A 20,684-nucleotide genomic window follows, 5' to 3' on the forward strand; every position below is an offset into this window, starting at 1 on the left:
TGGGAGAAGCAACAAGAGGAACAGCCATTTTCGATCTGGTCCTAACCAATGTTGATGACCTGGTTAGTGGGGTAGAAGTGGAAGGATCATTAGGCGCGAGTGATCATGCTCTTCTGAAGTTTACTATACAGCGGAAAGGAGCAGCCAAGCATACTAGGACTCAATTTCTTGACTTTAAGAAAGCCGACTTCATAAAACTTAGGGAAGTGCTGGGTGAGATCCCATGGACAGTAATACTAAAAGGAAAGGGAGTTCATGATGGCTGGGAGTTTGTTAAGAGGGAGATACTAAAAGCACAACGTCAGGCAATACCAATGAGACGGAAACATGGAAGGTGCCTAAAGAAGCCAGGGTGGCTATCTAAAGAACTTTTAACTGAGTTAAGATTAAAAAAGGATGTGTACAAAAAATGGAAAAGGGGGGAAACCACCAAAGAGGAATTCAAACAAATAGCCAGCACGTGTAGACACAAAGTCAGAAAAGCTAAAGCACAGAATGAACTCAGGCTTGCTAGAGAGGTTAAAAACAACAAAAAAGGCTTCTATGGGTATGTTTGTAGCAAAAGGAAGAACAAAGAAACAGTGGGGTCACTCAGAGGAGAAGATGGTGAAATGCAAACAGGGGACACAGAAAGGGCTGAACTCCTCAATGCCTTCTTTGCCTCAGTCTTCTCCGATAAGGAAAACAATGCCCGACCTGAAGAATTTGGAGCAAATGATTCAGCAAAGGAAACACAGCCCAGAATAACTAAGGAGATAGTACAAGAATACTTGGCCAGTTTAGATATATTCAAGTCTCCAGGGCCAGATGAACTGCATCCAAGAGTATTAAAAGAACTGGCAGATGTGATCTCAGAACCACTGGCAGTCATCTTTGAGAATTCCATCTTTGAGAATGCGTTCCTATGGAAACCGCCTTCAGACCAGGTCCGGGGACAGTCTGTCCCCCGACCTCTTCTGAAGGCTGGGGGGGGACAAGGGCTTTTCTTCCCACCCCCAGCATTTTAAAAAAACCCGGGACAGCGGAGGACTTCTCCGCTGTCCGGGGCGATCTTAAAATGCTGGCGGGCGGTATTTTAAAATCGCCCGGGACAGCGGAGGACTTCTCCGCTGTCCGGGGCGATGTAAAAGCCCCTGGGAAGGCAGGCAGGGGTGACAAAGACTTTTGCCCCCCGCCCGCCTTCAGAAGAGGTCCTGGACCTCTTCTGAAGGCGGGCGGGGGGCGAAAGTCTTTGCTCCCCACCGCCTGCCTTCCAAAGCCGTCCGGGATAGCGGAGAAACGCGCTGCCTTTCTCCGCTCTCCCGGGAAGGCAGGCAGGGGGGGAGCAAAGACTTTCGCCCCCTGTCCGCCTTCAGAAGAGGTCCAGGACCTCTTCTGAAGGCGGGCGGGGGGCGAAAGTCTTTGCTCCCCCCCGCCTGCCTTCAAAAACCGTCCGCGATAGCGGGAAGCGCTTCCCTGCTATCCCGGACTGCTTTTAAAATGCTGGCGGTGGGGAGCAAAGCCTTTCGGCCCCCGCCGGCCTTCCTGGACCTCTTCTGAAGGCCGGAGGGGGGGAAAGGCTTTGCTCCCCACCACCAGCATTTAAAAGAGGTCCCCGGAGATTTCCCTATGGGCTTTCTTCTTGCGGGTTTTCCGTCTTGCGAGGCATTCGTCTTGCGAGGTACCACTGTATGAGGGCAACACTTAAAACCCAGTTCATTTTATTGACATGAACATGACTGGCTAAAGGCCAGGCAAAGCATCAGTTCAGCTATTGCCAAACCACTACAAACAAGTAAAATCAAATATAGTTTATTAGTGTTCTTGATATTTCTCTGAATTAGATTAAAGTTAATTTTGGAAGTGAGAATTTAGCTGTACTGTAGAAGGCAAGCCAGCTGACATAATTTATTTGGGCTTACATAAGGCCTCTGACAAAGACTCTCACAAGGGTTGTTAAAGAAGTTGAAAAGTCACAGTGAGAAAATTAAATTTCTGTCCTGGATCACAAGCTGTTAGAGAAACAGTAGCAGTAAAGCAATTCCCTTAAATGCATCTGAAGGATTCACAGTGACCATATTGAAGAAATCTGTAGAATCAGATTTGTTAATTTTTAAAAACCCTCTGTCAATTGCTTGGGAATATTAAAGCAGCAAGATACACTGATATAAAATATTGAGAGAGGAAACTGATAAAGGTGGGATGTGACACCAGTCACATGTAGTCATGCCCTGGTCCATCCCAGTAGCCTACTTAGCTTCTTCTTAAGGGGGAAGAGGATGACACAGTGGGAGGGGCTGTATGCCCGGTTTGCCCTGTGTGGCAGCATGCCCTACCCACTTCTGAGCAAACGCGTCCTCTCTTGATATAAGCATGCTGTCTTTTGAATACAAGATTACCACCAGATAGAATAGAAAATATGAAGCTGTCAGTCCAGCATCAGGTACACAGCATCAAGAGTAAGTGTTATTTGTCAAATATTGACGGAGTGGCTTCTTATATACAGACATGGCAGGGAGGGCACCACATTTTGGACACTCCAGCTGCCACTGGTCTTGTAATTAAAAGCTACACAGTGAGATTCTCTTAGAAAAGATTAAATTTAAGAGTGAGATCTTGGAGAGACCAATTTTTTGCCTCCTTTCTTGACACAAAATAGAATACATTTGGCACTGGCAAGAGTAGATTAAGTGTGGAATTGACAAAATTTTATTGACTTGTTTGCTTTGTTTCATTAAAAACCACTGTTTTGAGTCTTAACTCTACATATTTCTGTGCATGTTTCAGTCTTTGAATATTTGTATGCAAATATCAAGCTGTAAAACATTTTTCATAGCCTCTATTCATAGAAGGAATGCAATGTTGATACTGAATAGTCTTTTGCCAGTAATTATCATATCATATATCCCTCAGAAACCTGTAATTTGATAATAATGACCTCTTTCGTGATCTGAATTCAGGAAAGAAGACCACACATTATTGTTTAGGGTCTATTAAAAAGGAAGAAAAATAAGCTGGTTCCTATTTTTATATTAAAGGATTAAATGCTTTAAATAGTATCTACTAGGATAGAATGTTAAAGCAAACTTGATCGTATTTTAAGGAAATAATATCTACAAGCTGGGAAGAAAGAAGTCTAGCCATTCAAAAAATATGCAAAAATTATTACAGTGATCTGTAGCCAACTTGGCAAAATGACCCCCTTTAAAGGAATTGCAGGAGCTTGGATGGGATGACCCTTTGAGTCCCTTCCAATTCCACAAGGCGTCCAACATGCTACTGAGGAAGAGCGGAGGACAAGTACAAGTAGATTCAGAGCTGATGAAGCAGCTGGGCCAAAGCCAAAAGGTCGCTCAGTTGCAGATATGCCTGGAAGCGAAAGGAAAGTCCAATGCTGTAAAGAAAAATATTGCATAGAAACCTAGAATGTAAGAACCATGAACCTGGGTAAGTTGGATGTGGTCAAAAATGAGATGGCAATAAATACTGACATCCTGGGCATCAATGAACTAAAATGGACGGGAATGGGCGAATTCAGTTCGGATGACCATCATATCTACTACTGTGGGCAAGAATCCCATAAAAGAAATGGAGTGGCCCTCATAGTCAACAAAAGAGTGGCGAAAGCTGTACTGGGATGCAATCTCAAAAATGATAGAATGATCTCGATACGAATCCAAAGCAGATCTTTTAACATGACAGTAATCCAACTACTGGTGCTGAAGAAACTGAAATTGACCAATTCTATGAAGACTTACAACATCTTCTAGAAATGACACCAAAGAAGGATGTTCTTCTCATTATAGTGGATTGGAATGCTAAAGTAGGGAATCAAGAGATAAAAGGAACAACTGGCAAGTTTGGCCTTGGAGTTCAAAACGAAGCAGGGCAAAGGCTAAAAGAGTTCTGCCAAGAGAACTAGCTGGTCATCACAAACACGCTTTTCCAACAACACAAGAGACGACTCTACACATGGACATCACCAGATGGGCAGCATCAAAACCAGATTGATTATATTCTCTGCAGCCAAAGGTGGAGAAGCTCTATACAGTCAGCAAAACAAAACCTGGAGCTGACTGTGGCTCAGATCATCAGCTTCTTATAGCAAAATTCAAGCTTAAACTGAAGAAAGTAGGAAAAACCACTGGGCCGGTAAGATACAATCTAAATCAAATCCCTTATGAATACACAGTGGAAGTGAGGAACAGGTTTAAGGATTTAGATTTGGTGGACAGAGTGCCTGAAGAACTATGGATGGAGGCTCATAACATTATACAGGAGGCAGCAACGAAAACCATCCCAATGAAAAGGAAATTCAAGAAAGCAAAGTGGCTGTCCAATGAGGTCTTACAAATAGCGGGAGAGAGCAGGCAAGCAAAATGCGAGGAAGATAGTGAAAGAAACAGGAAACTGAATGCAGATTTCCAAAAAATAGCAAGGAGAGACAAGAGGGCCTTCTTAAACAAGTAATGCAAAGAAATAGAGGAAAACAATAGAATGGGAAAAACCAGAGATCTGTTCAAGAAAATTGGAGATATGAAAGGAACATTTCGTACAAAGATTACCATAATAAAGGACAAAAGTGGTAAGGACCTAACAGAAGCAGAAGACATCAAGAAGAGGTGGCAAGAATACACAGAAGAATTATACCAGAAAGATATGGATGGCTCGTACATCCCAGGTAGTGTGGTTGCTGACCTTGAGCCAGACATCCTGGAGAGTGAAGTCAAATGGGCCTTAGAAAGCACTGCTAATAACAAGGCCAGTGGAAGTGATGATATTCCAGCTGAACTATTTAAAATTTTAAAAGATGATGCTGTTAAGGTGCTACACTCAATATGCCAGCAAGTTTGGAAAACTCAGCAGTGGCCAGAGGATTGGAGATCAGTCTACATCCCAATGCCAAAGAAGGGCAGTGCCAAAGAATGCTCCAACTACTGCACAATTGCACTCATTTCACATGCTAGCAAGGTTATGCTTAAAATTCTACAAGGCAGGCTTAAGCAGTATGTGGACTGAGAACTTCCAGAAGTGCAAGCTGGATTTTGAAGGGGCAGAGGAACCAGAGACCAAACTGCAAACATGCGCTGGATTATGCAGAAAGCTAGAGAGTTCCAGAAAGACATCTACTTCTGCCTCAATGACTATGCAAAAGCCTTTGACTGTGTCGACCACAGCAAACTATGGCAAGTTCTTAAAGAAATGGTAGTGCCTGATCACCTCACCTGTCTCCTGAGAAATCTCTATGTGGGACAAGAAGCTACAGTTAGAACTGGATATGGAACAACTGATTGGTTCAAAATTGGGAAAGGAGTATGACAAGGCTGTATATTGTCTCCCTGCTTATTTAACTTATATGCAGAATTCATCATGCGAAAGGCTGGGCTGGATGAATCCCAAGCCGGAATTAAGATTGCCAGAAGAAATTGCAACAACCTCAGATATGCAGATGATACAACCTTGATGGCAGAAAGTGAGGAGGAATTAAAGAACCTTTTAATGAGGGTGAAAGAGGGGAGTGCAAAATATGGTCTGAAGCTCAACATCAAAAAAACTAAGATCATGGCCACTAGGCCCATCACCTCCTGTAAAATAGAAAGGGAAGAAATGAAGGCAGTGAGAGATTTTACTTTCTTGGGCTCCATGTTCAGATCACTGCAGATGGTGACAGCAGTTACGAAATTAAAGAACGCCTGCTTCTTGGGAGAAAAGCAATGACAAACCTGGACAGCATCTCAAAAAGCAGAGACATCACCTTGCCAATAAAGGTCCGTATAGTAAAAGCTATGGTTTTCCCAGTAGTGATGTATGGAAGTGAAAGCTGGACCATAAAGAAGGCTGATCGCCGAAGAATTGATGCTTTTGAATTATGGTGCTGGGGGAGACTCTTGAGAGTCCCATGGACTGCAAGAAGATCAAACGCACCCATTCTTAAGGAAATTAGCCCTGAGTGCTCACTGGAAGGAAAGATTATGAAGCTGAGGCTCCAATACTTCGGCCACCTCATGAGAAGAGAAGACTCCCTGGAAAAGACCCTGATGTTGGGAAAGATGCCTGATGTTGGGGGGCACAAGGAGAAGGAGACGGCAGAGGACGAGATGGTTGGACAATGTTCTCGAAGCTATGAACATGAGTTTGACCAAACTGCGGGAGGCAGTGGAAGATAGGAGTGCCTGGCGTGCTCTGGCCCATGGGGTCACGAAGAGTCGGACACGACTAAACAACAACATGTTACTAGGGTTGTGCACAGCCCACCCCTGCCCCAGTCCACAACTTTGGACTGACCCTGACTAAGGGCAGTCTCAGCCTCAATTTGGGTCAAAACTCATTCACAGGAGGGGGAGATGGTTTTCCCCCTTCCTCCTTCCCTTCCCAACCACACATTTAATCTGAGTTCAAAACCCCTAATTAAACATATGGTTGGTAGGAGGACAGGATAAGAGAGAGACACTGGGTCTCATGCTCTCCACAACCACATTGCAGCCTACAGGACTGGCGCCTTCTGTAACCCTCCCTGCAAAGCAGATCCCTGGAGCCAAGGGGATTGAAGCACCTGCTGTTGAGCTGCTGGCCCTCCTCCAGCCCACCACCGAGTCCAGACACTGGTCCAGGGGTTGCACTGGATCTCCTGGTTCAAATGTTACAGAGAACTAGAGCTGGCTATCATCAGTGTACCCTCACCCCAAATCTTCTAATAAGCGCTCCAACATCTTCATGCAGGTGTCAAATGGCACTGGGGACATGGTGGTACCCTGCAGCACAATTGCCGCTATTGTCAGCAACCAGCCCAAGACATTTTGCTGCTGTAGGCAAAACACTCTGATGCTGCTCCCACCCCAATGCTGACCCCCCACAAGATCACGGTAATTGACACTAGAGATCAGTAAGAGGATGCTGGGAAGAGAAAGCCTCTGGAAAATAGAAACAATAGTTTAAAAGAGGGACGGCAAACCAGTGCCTGGAAGGCCTTGGGTGTACCTTGGGCTCCATGCCACATGAAATAACAAATTGTTTTGATTACCGTATTTTTCGCCCTATAGGACACACTTTTTCCCCTCCAAAAATGAAGGGGAAATGTGCGTGCATCCTATGGGGCGAATACAGGCCTTCGCTGAAACATGGAGAGCGAGAGGGGTCGGTGCACACCGACCTGTCTCGCTCTCCAGGCTTCAGGAAGCTCTGCTGGGCTCCTGAGGGTTGCGCGGAGCTGCCTGCACTCCGGGGCTTGCCGCAGCTCCACGCAACCCTCTTGCATTCCGAAGCTGCCTGCATTCCAAAGCCTGGGGCGCGCTGAAGAGCGCACCCAGGCTTCGCACAGCTCTCTGCAAGCCTGGGGAGACCGGCGCGGCTCCCTAGGCTTGCGGATAGTAGGCTGTTCTGGGGGCTGGGGTCGGGGGAAGCTCGGGCTTCCCCCGCGCCAGCCCAGTGCCTGGGGGGGGGGGAATAATTCCCCGCTTTATTCCCCCCAAAAAAACTAGGTGTGTCCTATGGGGCGAAAAATACGGTAACTTCTGCAAAATAATTTATGGTACTTAAGTTAAAAACAGAAAGAAAAAGGGGTAAGAATTAACTAAAAAGAGTTTACCAAAAACGATAAAAGAACCATGTTGAGGATGAAGGAAGTCAATTGGAAAAAAACAAGAACTGAAATATGGTATGTATGTGTGTGTGTGTGTGTGTGTGTGTGTGGGTGTGTATGACTTTGTTTTGTATAAGTTTTCATACAATATCATGTTTTATTTGTACTTTTTTGTTTTATTTTTTTCCCCCCAGGTAAATATTTATTGATTTTTCAAAAAAACAAAGAAGAGAAAAAAACAAACCATAGCAGCAAACATAAGAAAAAAGAAGAATAGCGATAAAGCACAGAGTATATATACAATATACACAATAAAAGTTTTAACCTCTCAAATTAACATTGTCATCTCTTGCTGGACTTCCTTCAGCTCGCCCGTAAATCTTCCGTAGTAAAAATCAAGAATACACATTGCCTGGTTTGTATTGTCATTACACATTCCTTTTCCTCTATTTTCCTTAAACAATACCTCTTAGTTTTTCACAGTGCTTCTCTAAGTCCCCTTAACGTTATTTGACCTTTACTAATATATTCCAGATAATCTACATATTTCCCCCAATCCTTGATGAACTTTTGGTCTCTTAGGTATCTGATCTTCCCTGTTAATCTATCCAGGTCCGCTTAGTCTAATAGCTTCAATCTCCACTCCTCTATTGTTGGCATTTCCTTTTTTTCCACTTCTGGGCAAGAACTATCCTTGCTGCTGTGACTGCATAGTAAACAAATTTGTGATCTTTCTTTTTTATTTCGTGCCCTAACATCCCTAACAGAAAGATTTCAGGTTTTTTAGTAAACGTATACTTTAGCACCCTCTTTAATTCGATGTAGACTTCTTCCCAGAATTCTCTCACTCTCCCACACTCCCACCACATGTGGTAAAAGGAGCCTTCCTTCTCTTCGCATTTCCAGCATTTGCTATCTACTTTATACATTTTCGATAGTTTTACAGGTGTTATATACCACCTGTAGAACATCTTCATGACATTCTCTTTCACTGTCATACACGCAGTAAAATCCAAGCCTTCTTCCCATAGGTTCTCCCAGTCCTCAAATTGTATAGCATGTCCTACATCATTGGCCCATCGAATCATTACTATCTTTACTTCTTCATCTGCCAAATTCCAGTCCAACAACATCTTATACATTTTAGATATTATTTTCACCTCATTATTTATGATTTCCGTCTGAAATTTTGAGTCTTTATCTGCATACCCTCTATCTTTGGCCTCTTTTCTAAACATCTCATTAACTTGAAAGTGATGTAGCCAGTCATACACATACTCCTTAACCTGCTCGTACGGTTTTAGTTTCCATTTCCCGTCTTCTTTCATTAGCAGTTGGCCATATGTTGCCCAGTCACTTCTCATATTAATTTTCTTAACACTCATTACTTCAAGAGGTGAGAGCCAATGTGGGATTTTGGGTTCTAATACGTTTTTATACCTTTCCCATACTTCGATAAGTGGGCCTCTAAAAATATGATTTTCAAACCCCTTGTGTATTTTCCTCTTGCCACAACATAGATAGGCATGCCAACCGAACCTGTTGTCGAAGCCCTCCAAATCGAGTAGCTCCTTGTTCTCTAATTTGGCCCAGTCTTTTATCCAGCAGAGGCATGATGCCTCATAGTATAGTCTCAGGTCTGGCAGAGCAAAACCTCCCCTTTCCCTTCTATCTGTCAACAATTTGAATTTTATTCGAGGTTTTTTGCCCTGCCAGATAAATCTTGATAACACTCTTTGCCATTCTTTAAACGTTCGGTTCCCCTTAACTATGGGAATAGTCTGGAATAGAAATAGGACCCTCAGCAATACATTCATCTTAATAGTGTTTATCCTTCCCCAAAGGGACAGTCTCAATCCTCCCCATATTTCCAAATCTTTTCTTATTTCTTTCCACATTGGCTCGTAGTTATTTTTAAATAGATCTATATTTTTGGGCGTGAGCCAAATCCCCAAATATTTCACTTTCTTGACCGCCTGTATCTGTGACTGATTTTGGATTATTTCTATTACACTTTGATCTATATTCTTTACCATCATCTTTGTTTTACTTTTATTTAATTTAAAACCTGCTATTTCCCCAAATTGGTCTATTTCCTTTAGAATTTCTTCTATTGTAGTTGTTGGGTCTTCCGTCATTATTACTAAATCATCCGCAAATGCTTTGGTCTTATAGGCATTTTGTCCAATTGTTATACCTTTAATTTTCCTATTTTGCCTGATTGAATTCAAAAGTACCTCTAATACCATTATGAATAGCAGCGGGGAGAGTGGGCATCCCTGTCTTGTGCCTTTCTGTATCTTTATTTCTTCTGTCACGATGTTATTTATAATCAGTTTGGCTTTTTGTTCTCTATATATTGCATTCACACCATTAAAGAAGTCCCTGCCTACTTCCATATGTTCCAAGTTCTTCAGCATAAAGTCCCACGCTACATTATCAAAAGCTTTTTCGGCGTCTACAAACATCATTATCGCCGGCTTATCAATCCTGACCGATAGAAATTCTAGGATGTTGATTATATTTCTTATATTGTCTCTCATATATCTGCCTGGGAGGAACCCAGCCTGATCTTTGTGAATAATTTCTACCAGTAGAGACTTCAGTCTTCTCGCCAGAATTCCTGCGAAGATTTTATAATCCGTGTTCAGCAGCGAAATTGGCCTGTAGTTTTTAACCTGGGTTAGATCTGCATCCTGTTTCGGAATGAAGGTGATAAATGCCTCTTTCCAGGTCTCCGGGATTTCCCCTTTTCTTAAGATGTTATTCATAATTTCCTTCAAAGGTTTCACTAGTACGGATTTCATCTCTTTGTAGTAGCCCGCTGTGAGTCCATCGGGTCCCGGAGCCTTCCCTCTTTTTAAATCTTTAATCGCCTCCTCTATCTCTTCTATTTCAATTGGCTCGTTTAGTCGTTGTTTCTTGTCCGTTGGAATTTTCTGCACCATTTTATCTTTCAGAAATCTTTCTATCCTCCTTGAGTTGTTTCTTTCTTTGTTTTTATAGAGGCATCTATAATAATCTAGAAACTCTTTCCTAATTCCTTTTGGGTCGGTAACCTCTTCTCCCTCTATTATAATTCTATTTATTGTACTTTGTTCCTTCCTCTTCTTAATTTGCCATGCAAGCCACTTACCAGATTTATTTGAGAATTCAAAGTTCTTTTGTCTTAGTTTTTTGATATTCCACTCCACTTCTCTATTTAATATTGCAGCGAATTGGGCCTGCAGAATTTTTATGTTTTCTTTTGTTTTCTGACAGTTAGGTTTCCGAATTAGTTTTTGTTCGTTATCCACAATCTGCCTTAAAATTTCTTCTTTTCCTTTCTCTCTGTTCTTATTTTTAATCGCATTCTGTTGGATAAAATGCCCTCTTATCACGGCTTTACTTGCGTCCCAGACTGTGTTAATATTTGTACCTTTATCACAATTATCCATAAAGTATTCTGTTAACTTTTTGTGTACGTTTTCTACAATTCCCTGATCGTCTAAGAGATATTCTTTCAGTCTCCATCTGAAGGTTCTTCTCTCATAACTCTCCAATTCCCATTCTATCGGACTATGATCAGAGATTACTCTTGGTTTTATTTCAACTTGTTTAACCCTTGGGCATAGTTCACTTGATATCCAGACCTGATCTATCCGTGACATCGACTGGTGTGGTTCAGAATGAAATGTATATTGTTTATCCAATGGGTGTCTAAGACGCCAGATGTCTATCAAATTGCAGTTTTTCACCATTGAGGAAAATGATTTTGGCAATTTCCCTTCTTTACTTACTCCTTCCCTGAGCTTGTCCGTTTCTAGGGAAACCACACCATTTATATCCCCCATTAGGATAATTTTCTGGTCCATATACTCCGAGATTTTCCCTTCAAGATATTTAAAGAAATCAGTCTTACTGCCGTTTGGTGCATAGATCCCAATCACGACCAGACTCTCCCCTTGCCAATTAATCCGAACAGCTACCATCCTCCCCTCTTCATCTTTAAATATTTGTTTAGCTTCAATCTTTTTTTTTATATACAGCACTACCCCTTTTTTCTTTTCTCTATCGGAGGATTCAAATTCAATTCCCAATCTTTTGTTAATTAGCAGTTTTTTGTGTCTTTTCGCTCTTGTGTTATTTGCTCTTGAAGGCAAATAATATCCAGATTTTTCTTTTTCAGAAACTGCTCAATTTTATTCCTCTTTTTTTTCTCATTCATTCCATTAATATTCCAACTCAAAATTTTTAACCCCATAATGCCTGACATTCACCCAACTTTTCTCTTTCTTTTTCTTTTCTTTCCTTTTCCCCCTCCCCTTTTCCCTTGTTAGTTTTCTGTACTTTCTTCTTCCCCTTCTTCTTCGTCCGATCTGCTTTCGTTCGCTTCTTGTTCGTCCTCTGTTCTTATGTCTTTAAGTGGTCCTCCTTCTGCTTCTTTTACTCCACCCTCCTCTAGTTTCAGCTCCTTATACTTCCTCAAGAATTTCCCAGTTTCTTCTGGGTTTGATAATTTGTGCCTTTTACCTCTGTATTCAAATGATATTCCTTCAGGGAACTCCCATCTGAATTCAATTCTGTTCTTCTTCAGGGTCTGTGCTAGTGGCTTATAAGAGTCTCTTCGTTTAAGTAGTCTAATTGGAACATCTTTGAAGATAATTATGTAATTTCCCCCTATGTTCAATCTTTTTTCCCTATTCCTTTGTAATATCCTATTTCTTACTTCCTTGTCCCTAAATGTAATCAGACAGTCGCCTGAGAATTTCTTCATTTTTGTTGTTTTAACACGCACTCTGAATGCACTCTGGACGTTTCTGACCATTTCTTCCACTGGTACCTCCATCCAGGCCGCAAGCTCTTTTATCAGTCTTTCCTTAATGTTTTCACCTTGTAATTCTGGGATGGCTCTCAGCCTAAGATTCGCCTCTCTTTGTCGGAGTTCATTCATTGCTATAACATCTTTTATCTCCTCTTGTGCTTTATTTAAATCCGACATTTCAGCTCTGATCCTTTCCTTATCCCGTTTGATATCCTTTAATTCCAATCTTGTCTTCTTCATCCCTTCCTCTACATTTTGCGTTCTTCTAAATACTTCTTTTATCTGGCCTTTAAGTTCATTTACTGTTTCATCAATCTTTTTATCCATATTTCCAATTTTATTATCTACTTGTTCTAGCTTATGCTCTAAGTTATTCTGACTCTGTTTGATTTCCACTAACATCTTCATAATGTCTGCCTTAGAATCTGTTTCTTGTTTCGATCCCCTCCTTTCTCCAGGGGTCCCCCCATTCATACCTTTCTTTACTGTGTGCGACATCTTATATTCTTATATTTTCCCCGTTCTCCCCGTTTCCATATAGCACCTTCACTTATACCTCCCTCCTCCTATTCTCCCTTTTTTACTGTTTAATCTGCATAGAGTTACTATTTCCCGCTCAAGTATTTACTAAGCATATAACACTCCCCTGCGGGACCTTTTTGCCATTCAAAACACCCCCCCCCCAGTCAGATAAACAGGTAATTCCGAAATTAATTGGGAGAGAGGTAGATTATCCAAAAAAATAAAGGGAAGAAAAGGAAGGAAACAGAGGGATAGGGGGGGGGGAGAGTGAATTGTAAGTCAATTTAGTCTTAGTCTTTCCGCTAGAGGTCACCAGATCACTTCCAAGTAGCTCTGTTTCTCAAGGCGCAGCCATATCCTGTCCCGAAAGCATACAGTCTCTCCGTCTATCAAATAGTCTCAAAGAGTAAAAAAAAGGGGGGTGAATACAAATGCAGTAAAGCCGAAGTGTATGCCTCTTTCCCCCCGCCACAGGAGTGGATAGAGTTGCGTTCTTTTCTTATTCTTTCTTTCTCCTTGTACTCTTTCTCAGTCCACCATGCTCCGAGATTTTTTTAATAGCGTTGGAGCCTTCTCTTCCGGTTCCCCTTCTCTTTACGCTTTTAAGTTCAAAAGAAGAGATAAGCGCTCTTTCATCTACTTCAACCTCCGTTTCATCATGAACTGTCTGCAGCAGCAGTTTGTCCCTGGTCTCCACTTTCCTCCCACAAGCCTTTTAATACTAAGTCTCTAAACAAAAGTTACTTTTGAAAGGGAGATAAGCAAGGAGAAGACAATGTATCCGCCAAGGCAACTCACTTTCACTTTTCCCGGCACTGGAGTCACGCTGTGTTAAGCAGATTTCGTTTTCGGGCTGAACTCCATTTATGTTTTAATTGCTCCCCGACTTCCTTGTTGGTGTTGCCACAAAAGTTAAAGTTCATTAAGCCGGAGTTCTTTTGTGTGAGAGCGCAGCGCTTTCAAGACAAGCTCGGGGCTTCGCTAAATGGAGGTCGGCAATGGCTTCCCTCGACCGCTGAGCAGCACCGCCGTACTCTTCGCTCCGTTTTGGAGCTACCTGACAGCTGAGTCACTCGCTTTTGGTCGCAACTGGAGCCAGGCTCTCTGGACACCCTCCAGAGATGTTTTCGGGGGGCTTCCGCGCCCTGAAGCACTCCCAATCCTCCAAAATAGCCCGGGGTTTCCCTCTCGGTAAAACCCCCGCTTGTGGCGAGATCGCGCAGCACCGGAAGTCCGAAGTCTGTACTTTTTTGTTTTATGTCTTGTTGCTTGTTTCTCTTTTGATTCAGTATTATTTTCATGTTCAGTTTGACAGGTGTATGTGTGTGTGTTGTAAATAAACTCAATTAAAAAAAAAAGAAATAAATTGTGAATGATGAATGCAGCTACCACCACAGCTTGCCCAGCCCATTGGTACTGGGACCAGGAGGCATGCTGGACTCCCAGGGAGCAGTAAAGGGAAAGCACTTTGTACAATGTCCTAGAATCATAGAATCATAGAATCATAGAGTTGGAAGAGACCACAAGGGCCATCGAGTCCAACCCCCTGCCAAGCAGGAAACACCATCAGAGCACTCCTGACATATGGTTGTCAAGCCTCTGCTTAAAGATAGAATCCTGGGAGTAGAAGGTGGCACACGAATAGTGAGTAGCTATTTATTTTTATTTCATGGAATTTGTAAACAGCTCAATTACAAATAAAATCTCTAAGCAGATTTAGTGACTCCTTGTGACATGAATAAAGGCTGATGAGTCGATATATATTAGTAAAAGAAGCAAAGAAGGGAGGTGCTGGATGTGACTAGAGAGAGATGAAGAAAAAGAGAGAAATCAGAAATGCAGTTGGAAGGGGCCCTGAAAATCATCTAGTCCAACCCTCTGCATTGCAAGAATATCCAGCTGTCCCAGAATGCGGCAGCTAGACTGGTGACTGGGGGCGGCCGCCGAGACCACATAACACCGGTCTTGAAAGACCTACATTGGCTCCCAGTACGTTTCCGAGCACAATTCAAAGTGTTGGTGTTGACCTTTAAAGCCCTAAACGGCTTCGGCCCAGTATACCTGAAGGAGCGTCTCCACCCCCATCGTTCTGCCCGGACACTGAGGTCCAGCGCCGAGGGCCTTCTGGCGGTTCCCTCATTGCGAGAAGCGAAGCTACAGGGAACCAGGCAGAGGGCCTTTTCGGTGGTGGCGCCTGCCCTGTGGAATGACCTACCATCGGATGTCAAGGTGATGGACAACTACCTGACATTCAGAAAACATCTTAAGGCGGCCCTATTCAGGGAAGCTTTTAATGTATGATATTTTAGTGTTTTTTGGTTTCTGTGGAAGCCGCCCAGAGTGGCTGGGGAGGCCCAGCCAGATGGGCGGGGTACAAATAATAAATTATTATTATTATTATTATTACTGGATCAAACCTCCAACCTTGGCATTATCAGCACCATGCTCTATCCAGCTGAGCTATCCAGGAGGAGGAGGAAGCGGAGGGGGAGAGTGAGGGTAGATTGTTGTTGCAGGCTCTCTCCCCCCTTCCCCAGGCTGCATCAGGGATATGAACAGCATGTGCATCTGGAATAATTTCAGACCTGCCAGTCAGCAAGATGTCATTCCTGTTATGTTGGAGCCTCTTGGGAAAGGCAGATAAGGAAATGGTGCTCTTGGGCAGTCAGAAGGCAGAACAGAGAAAGGGGATTCTGCCTGTGCTGGATGGGGTCCCACTTCCCCTGAAAACACAGGTTCACAGTTTAGGCATGCTCCTGGACTCAGCCCTGAGCCTGGTTGCACAGGTCTCCGCAGTGGCCAGGAGTACATTTGCACACTTACAGCTAGTGTGCCAGCTGTGTCCATTCCTTGAAATGACTGATTTAGCTGCAGTGACCAATGCCTCAGTTACATCCTGTTTGGATTAAATACTTTACACGGGTATTACTCTATACCCCGCCTTTGAAAAGGGCTCAGAAACTTCAACTGCCTCAAAGAGTTGCAGCCAGATTGCCGACGACTCACTTGTTAAAACAGCACCACTGGCTACCAGTCTATTTCCAGGCACAATTCAAAGTACAGCTTATGACCTATAAAGCCCTACAAGGCTTAGGTCCAAGCTATCTGCAAGACCATATTCTTTCATATGAACCTGCCTGCATTTTGATAATGCTTTATTATATAAATAAAACAAAACTAATACTTAGAATTTCTCCGCTCTTTTATCTCTATGGAAAAGGACGAGAATAACAAAAAGTTTGGAGAACAGCAGTTTCTTGGGACTCTGTGTGTGTGTGTGTGTGAGAGAGAGAGAGAGAGAGAGAGAGAGAGAGAGAGATCTACTCCTTCTACCTGTTAGTGGGGAACCTTCAGAACTCTTCATTGGCACAACAGCCAGCGGTAGGGGCAACAGCAAGGTCTAAGTCTTCAATGTTATACCAACTTAGTTAGCACAGTAAGTATCATTGAACTCAGTGGACTTTTTTTTGAACAGACATGCATAGGCTTGTACTGTATGTCTAGCAAAAAGTCTCAGAACAGGTTCTTCATATTACTGTGTTGCTACTGGGGGTTGATTCAAATCAGTTTTTTAAAAAGTATTATTGTTTCTTGGCTCCTTACAATGCACATGACACCCACTGCTACTTGTATTGATACCGCTACTTCTGACCTTTATTTCTGTGATTTCTTGGACTGGCTTTACAAACTTCGAGATACTATGTTTTGCTAGGTCTGCCATACGTTCGGATTTTCCTGCACATGTTCCTGGAGAAAGGCGGAGTTGATATCCGGTGTGAGTGTGTGTGGAGAATATCCAAAAGGTGGTGCTTTGTCCTAGAGCTTAGGCAAGTTATTTTTTAAAAAATAGGTTTTCTAAAACAACTTTTGGGGTGTCCTGGTTTTTACTTTGTGAAATATGGCAACCCTATGTTTTGCTGCTGTTCTTCATCTTCTGTGTTTGGATGGGGAGTGTCTTTGCTCCTGCAAAACTGGTTTGAAGCACTGTTTTTCACTTTTCACATCCCATCTTTTTGACCTTACAGTGGATCCATGGAAAAGTTGAATCTTCCATTTTATTCTCACTGGCTGAGAATATGAGAGTATTAACAACAGTCATACTTAAACAAAATGTTTATACACTACTTCTCAGGGTTTATAACATGGTATTCCATACAATATGCCAAATGAGCAGCAATTGCATTTAAAAAATAATAATCTAATGTTGCCTACAAAAACAAGAGGCTACAATGTGGATCAAGCCTGGGTTTGTCCTCAAATGAAATTCAAGTTCTGAAAGTTCCTTCACAGGAAAAATTTCTTAGAAATTTTAATAAAACAAATAAATGAAATACTTTCATAGAATCATAAAATCTCCAAGGAATAATAGCCTACCACCTTCCAAGGGAGCCCATTCCACTGTCGAACAGCTCTTACCATCAGAAAGTTCTTCCTGATGTTTAGTCAGAATCTCCTTTCTTGTAACTTAAAGCCGTTTGAATGAATGAATCTTTATTTGCCATAGCAACAAAAGAGCAACGCAATATACAAAGAACAGAAATAAAAAGTTGATTACAGTGGTACCTTGGGATGTGAACGGGATCTGTTCCGGAGCCCCGTACACATCCTGAATAGAATGTGTTTTGTGGCTTCTGTGCGTGACATCATTTTGAGTGTCTGCGCATGCGGCGAAACCCGGACGTAACACGCTCCGTTACTTCTGAGTTGCCGCAGAGCTCAACCCGAAAGTGCTCAACCTGAAGCACACTCAACCCGAGGTATGACTGTATATAAAACACACTTTAGGATCCTGAATCAGCAGTCAAATAGCCATTGGTTTGAGTCCTAGACTCCAGAGCAGGAGAAAACAAATCTTGTTCCATCTTCCACGTCACAGCCCTTTGAATACTGGAAGAAGGCTATCATATCTCCTCTCAGTCTGCTCTTATCCAGGCAACTATACCCAACTCCCTCAAAAGTTCTTCATAAAGCTTGGTTTCCAGTCCCTTTATCAAAGTTTGTAAAATTATCAGCACTTACTAACTTCTATTAAGCGTATTCATACACTTTCTGTGATCACAAGATGCAAGACAAAGGTCAAAGTTTTTAAAAGTTATCGCCCCACAACCTGAGGCACAATTTTATAGACTTGTGTGTCATTGCCTCAGCTTTGATGGCCTGGGACTTGGGGTCGGACTTGGAGCCAGAGGAGTCTCAGTCCGCACTGCATCAACACTGCATCGAAGGTGGTCAACACCTGGTAGAAGTAAGAACCAACCACCAGTTCTTACTTGGAGTACCTTCAGACCACCCGTAAGTTGAACCAGCGGCAGATGTGGTGGGCGCTGCTCTTCTCCCAGTTACAGATCTGCTACATCCCTAGCTCCCAAAACCAGAAGGCAGACGCTCTGTCTCGGAAACCAGAGGACATCGCGGAGACGGTGCAGCAGGCGGAGCCAACAATGATCGTACCTCCAGCTGCATTCCTGACTACCCAGGAGAGCAAGTCACTGCAGGATCGAGTGCGGGAGCAGCAATGAATCGACGTGTGGACTCAGGAACATATTTGGGAATTGGCCAGCAGAGCATGCCCTCCAGAACTGGTTCTGCACCAGGGTTTACTGATGCACCAAGGTAGGTTGTACATCCCAGCGGGACCATTGCGGGCCAAGGTACTCTAGATGGCTCATGATGCCCTGGCAGCTGGGCACTTCAGGAGATATCGGACAACCCACCTGGTAAGTTGGGAATTCTGGTGGCCCCACTTGAAGGCCGACATGGCGCGGTACATTGGGGGTTGCAACGTCTGCCAGTGGGCCAAGGGATCAACCAAGAGACCTCCTGGGTTGCTTCAGCCACTGCCAGTCCCGCCTCATCCGTGGCACACGGTTTCGTTGGACTTCGTGGTGAACTTACCCCCGTCTCGTCAGTGTACCTGCCTCCTGGTATTTGCGGATCATTTCACTAAGACGGTGCACTGCGCTCCGTGCTCGTCTGTACCCTCAGCCAAGGAGAAGGCGTGATTGTACCTGCAGCATGTTTTCCACCTGCATGGCGTACCGGAACGCTTGATCTCTGATCGTGATGCTCAATTCACCTTCCTGTTTCTGGCACAGCCTACACCAGGCTCTCGGGACAGAGGTCTGTCTATCGTCGGTCTACCACCCGCAGACTGACAGACAGGCCGAACGTGGTATTAGAGCAGTACCTCCAGTGCTACTGCAGTTTCCACCAGGATGATTGGGTCAACTATCTGGCGTTGGCCGAGTTCGTCTACAACAATGCAGTGAACACTTCCACCCAACAGACCCTGTTCCAGGCCAACTATGGGCACCACCAGTGTTTGTTCCCAAGCATGCTGCCGGCGCCTGCGGTTCCCGCAGTGATGAACTGGCTACAGGAGCTCTAATCCCAGCAGCAACTTCTAATGGAGCAACTAGGCCAGGCCAAGAACACCTATAAGACCCAGATTGACCGCCACCATCAGCAGGGGCCAGAACTCGATGTCTGCGATCGGGTGTGGCTCTCCACCTGTCACCTGCACTACTCTTGGCCCTCGTAGAAGCTGGATGCCCAGTTCACGGGCCCATTCCCCATTACTGCCCAGGTGTCGCCTGTGGCATATCGCCTCTGGTTACCTCCAACGCTCAAGGTTCACCCAGTATTCCATCAGTCGCTGCTCCGTCCAGTCACCCCACCTGATGAGTTTCACCCACACCGTCTGAGGCCTCAGCCAGTGTCGGTGCAGAGGGAGCCGGAATATGAGGTGGAACGTATCCTCGATTCCCAGTCCCGCAGAGGAAAGCTCTAGTACCTCATCGACTGGAAGGGATATGGGGCAGAGGACCGTTCTTGGGAACCAGCGGACAACGTTCACGCACCTGACTGCCTCCAGGCCTTCCACACTTCCAGGCCTTACCCCAGCAAGCCGGGCCTGGACCCTTGGCCAGAGGGGGGGCTTGGGAGGGGGGATGGTGTGATGGCCTGGGACTCAGGGTCAGACTCGGAGCCAGAGGAGTCTCAGTCCGCACCGGATCTTTTGCCTCAGGTGGCAGTTGAACCTAGTCTGGGGTCTGAGTCTGCACAGGTTCCCCTGCAACAAGCACCAGCTGGGCCGAGTCAGGGGCCTGAGCCTGCCCTGGCTCCAGATGCGGAGATTACCTCGTTGCCTTCAGCTGGGCAATCACTTACAGCTGCTCCACCACCAGTTGGATCAGAAGAGGCTGAGGCGGCCTCTGGGTCTAGTACCCACTGACATCTCCCGAGCTGCAGAGACTGAGTTCTGAGAGGAGAGACCCGAGTACTCGCAGGAGCAGGGCTCTCCTTCGGGCGAGACAAGGAGGTGAGTCACTGGGGGATCAGGACTGGCCGTTACCCTTACAGAGATAAAAGGCTGCAGGGCCCTGCCCCAGATTGCGGGAGCAATGCTGCTGTTTGCCAGAACCTGCCTGTGATCCTGTGCCTGACCTTGCCTGGTTTCCTGCCTTGTGTCCTGCCTTGGCCCGGTCGGACTGACTCCTCATGGAACCCTTGGATTTGGGACCGGACCTAGACCGCGTTACTCGGGTTACTCCCGGGCCCAGCACATCAACAAGATGTATTACAATGCACATACATGCTTACTACTTTTCTCTTCTTTTTTTACACAAACTACCTGCACTTTTGAAAACAAGATCAATTTATGGACATATCCCAATACTTATTTACTGTGACATGTTCATCTGAAATATCTTAATTGAAATGCTAATCATTTCATAGGGATGCGGGTGGCACTGTGGTCTAAACCACTGAGCCTAGGGCTTGCCGATCAGAAGGTTGGTG

This window comes from Podarcis bocagei (genome assembly GCF_964188305.1).
Source record: "Podarcis bocagei genome assembly, chromosome: 4".
NCBI classification, from domain to species: Eukaryota; Metazoa; Chordata; class Lepidosauria; order Squamata; family Lacertidae; genus Podarcis; species Podarcis bocagei.